This window comes from Chaetodon trifascialis, chromosome 24 (genome assembly GCF_039877785.1).
Source record: "Chaetodon trifascialis isolate fChaTrf1 chromosome 24, fChaTrf1.hap1, whole genome shotgun sequence".
NCBI lineage: Eukaryota > Metazoa > Chordata > Actinopteri > Chaetodontiformes > Chaetodontidae > Chaetodon > Chaetodon trifascialis.
This window is the reverse complement of record NC_092079.1, coordinates 773,095-776,826: the sequence shown is the minus strand read 5'-3', so window position 1 is coordinate 776,826 and position 3,732 is coordinate 773,095. Positions and strand designations below refer to the sequence as shown.

At 49.7% G+C, this 3,732-nt stretch overlaps 1 long non-coding RNA gene across 1 annotated transcript; it reads left to right on the top strand.

The window, feature by feature from the left end:
• Positions 1 to 2,712: 2,712 nt before the first annotated feature.
• Positions 2,713 to 3,398, top strand: LOC139351993 (uncharacterized). Its single transcript, XR_011603617.1, has 3 exons — positions 2,713 to 2,790; positions 3,004 to 3,158; positions 3,257 to 3,398. It is a non-coding gene; the product is annotated as an uncharacterized lncRNA (long non-coding RNA).
• The last annotated feature ends 334 nt before the right edge of the window (positions 3,399 to 3,732 follow it).

Genomic DNA, 3,732 nt, shown 5'->3' with positions numbered 1-3,732 from the left:
AAAGGGGGACCGGAGGGTGTGTTCCAACTATCGGGGATCACACTCCTCAGCCTCCCTGGGAAAATCTATTCCAGGGTACTGGAGAGGAGAATCCAGCCGATAGTGCGGTTTTCGTCCTGGCCCTGGAACACTGCACCAGCTCTATAACCTCCACAGGGTGCTTGAGGGTTCAGGGGAGTTTGCCCAACCAGTCCACATGTGCTTTGTGGACTTGGAGAAGGCATTCGACCGTGTTCCTCGCGTCATTCTGTGGGAGGTGCTCCGGGAGTATGGGGTTGGAGGCCCTCTGTTGAGGGCTGTACAGTCCCTGTACAACCGGAGCAGGAGCTTGGTCCGCATTGCCGGCAGTAAGTCGCACCTGTTCCCGGTGCATGCTGGACTCCGGCAGGGCTGCCCTTTGTCATCAGTTCTGTTCATTATTTTTATGGACAGAATTTCTAGGCGCAGCCTGGGGCCGGAGGGGGTTTGGTTCGGGAGCCGCCAGATTTCGTCTCTGCTTTTTGCAGATGATGTTGTCTTGTTGGCTCCCTCGAGCCAGGACCTTCAGCATGCACTGGGGTGGTTCGCAGCTGAGTGTGAAGCAGCTGGGATGAGAGTCAGCACCTCCAAGTCCGAGGCCATGGTTCTCGACCGGAAAAAGGTGGCTTGCTCCCTTCAGGTTGGGGGAGATGTTCCTGCCTCAAGTGGAGGAGTTAAAGTATCTTGGGTTCCTGTTCACGAGTGAGGGAAGGATGGAACGTGAGATTGACAGACGGATCGGTGCAGCAGCTGCAGTAATGCAGTCGCTGTACCGGTCTGTCGTGGTGAAGAAATAGCTGAGCTGAAAGATGAAGCTCTCAATTTACCGGTCAATCTATGTTCCTACCCTCACCTATGGTCATGAACTTTGGGTCATGACCAAAAGAACGAGGTCCCGGATACAAGCGGCCAAAATGAGTTTCCGCCGCAGGGTGGCGGGGCGCTCCCTTAGAGAAAGGGTGAGGATCTCTGTCACCCGGGAGGAGCTCAGAGTAGAGTCGCTGCTTCTCCACATTGAGAGGAGTCAGCTGAGGTGGCTCGGGCATCTAATTCAATTCAATTCAATTCAATTCAATTTTATTTGTATAGCGCCAAATCACAACAGAAGTTGTCTCAGGACACTTTCCATATAGAGCTGGTACAGACCAAGCTCTTTTATCTACAGAGAACCAACAATTCCCCCATGAGCAAGCACTTGGCGACAGTGGAGTGGACAGTCTCCGGGGAAGGAGCTAAGTTAGTAACACGCCGTGGTAGGACATGAAAGCATGCAGATGGAGAGGGACAGAAGGACAGAGGAGCTCGTGTATCTTTGGAGGTCCCCCGACAGTCTAATCCTATAGCAGCATAACTAGGGGCTGGTCCAGGACAAGCCTGAGCCAGCCCTAACTTTAAGTTTTATCAAAAAGAAAAGTTTTAAGCCTACTCTTAAATGTAGAGACAGTGTCTGCGGAGCTTGATAGCTAAATGAGGAGCTTGATAGCTAAATGCTCTGACTCCTGTTCTGCTTTTTGAGACTTTAGGAACCATAAGTAGACCTGCATTCTGGGAACGCAGAATCGGTTGCCCCCTGGACGCCTCCCTAGGGAGGTGTTCCAGGCATGTCCCACCAGGAGGAGGCCCCGGGGAAGACCCAGAACACGCTGGGGTGACTATGTCACTCGGCTGGCCTGGGACCGCCTCGGATTCCCCCCGGAAGAGCTGCGGAAAGTGTCCGGGGAGAGGGAAGTCTGGGCGTCCCTGCTCAGACTGCTCCCCCCGCGACCCGGCCCCGGATAAGCGGGAGAAAATGGATGGATGGATGAATGGATGGATGGTGTGTGTGCATGGTTAATGCCCTGTTAAACCAGCGTGGTCCTCACAAACGTGTGTGTGTGTGTTTGTGTGTGTGTGTGTTTGTGTGTGTGTGTGTGTGTGTGTGTGTGTGTGTGTGTGTGTGTGTGTGTGTGTGTGTGTGTGTGTGTGTGTGTCTGCCTGCCTCCCAATCCACAGAGGTGACAACGATCACCCAAAGACAGTGATCTGGTCATCTATGGTTCCATCTGGGAAAATACAAAAACATGCCAGTTCATATTAGCTTGTAACGCATTACATTAATGAATTCAATTCGATTCAGTTTTATTCGTATAGCGCCAGGCTGGTGCATCATCATGGGTAAGGTTAAGTAAGTCCACATGCACATGGACTGTACTGTACATTTCCCCTTTCTCATGTTGCCATGAGGTGCAGTGCATCACAGATAAGAGGCTGAATTTTAATTGTTTGCACGCAGTTAACTAGATTACAGTACAGATAAGTGAGCAATGTGGCAAATAATGTCATGATTTGTTAATACATTTTATCTTGTTTCCTCACAGACACGGCCTGTTGACTGAGAAACAGCAGCTGACACCGAATGACTGCTTGGCTGTGCTGAGGGCTGCAAAGAAGGACTTCTTGGCAGTTATGGGGAAGGTCTTTGAGGAGAAGGACGAGGCCCTGGAGTTGAATGAGTGCTGCTTGGTGGTGTACTATCTGCAGGCAGTGGTGATTTTGAGACACCTCCAGCAACCAGGCGTGGTGGAGCGCATGACTGTGAGTATTATTGTGCCCTTTTTGTCTTGACATTTTTGTCTTGACATTTTTGCCATTACCTTTACTAATGGATATGATATCCTTGTTTTGTGCAGGTCCAGGAGTGGGTTGTGAGGCAACGCAGTCATTGGAGTGAAGGAGCACAAGACTGCAGCACAGCAAGTGGCCACGTTTGCCCTGTCACAGGAAGAGGAGTTTGTAAGTTCAAATTCAAGTTCAAAGCATGTCCAGGAATGTGTTTAATTCATTGTAACTACATTAGAAATGGCTTATTTTATTTTACAAGTAGCCACACAGCCTTCCTCATTTGGGGAGAATCACCTTTTTGCTGAGAGACTCAGCTTTCGTTCATCAGCTGTGAATCATGCATTTGTTCATGTTTGTTCAATCATATTTTTCCTCTGCCAACAGTGGTTTGACACGTACTACACCAGGCTGCAGCCACAACTCCTGCACTCCAAGAAGCACAAGAGGGATGACGCAGAGGACCAGGAAAGGTTTTTCATCTCCTCCACAGGGAAGCCCATCTACAACTCTTCCAATGACCTGAGCCGGCTGCACTCCAAGTAAGCAAATCACCATGATCCATTTCACCTCCAATATGCCCCTGGTACTCCAGTGAGAAGCCTTTAAAAATGTTTTAATGTTTAAACTCTCATTTTAGATACAAGATTGAGCCAGTGACCAGTCAAGTGGCACGGCGAGTCTTTGAGACGACCACCAAGACTCTGACCGACTCAGACAAGTCTCTGGTGGCTGACTACCTGACACACTCCACCGCGACGACCGAGAGACACTACCGCATGAAGCAGGTGGACAATGTTGTGAGGGCCAGTCAGTTGCTAGCTAAGCTAGCTGGTGACTCAAGGTAAGCATGTTTCACATTTGTCAACACAATTAATACAATCATCAATTTGCAAACATCAAATCTTAAACCCTTCTTATAATAACTTTCATTCTTTTTTTTTTTGTCGTTGTAGTGCCGAGTCTGCTGAAGAGGGTACCAGTGGTGGTGCTGGTCGTGTCCGTGGCACTGCTCGTGCCATTGGAAACGTGCAGATGGATGTCCAAGCAGCGTTTGACAGACTGCTGGAAAATCACCCGGTGACTCTGGATGGGGATGTGCCGAGCAAGACTGAG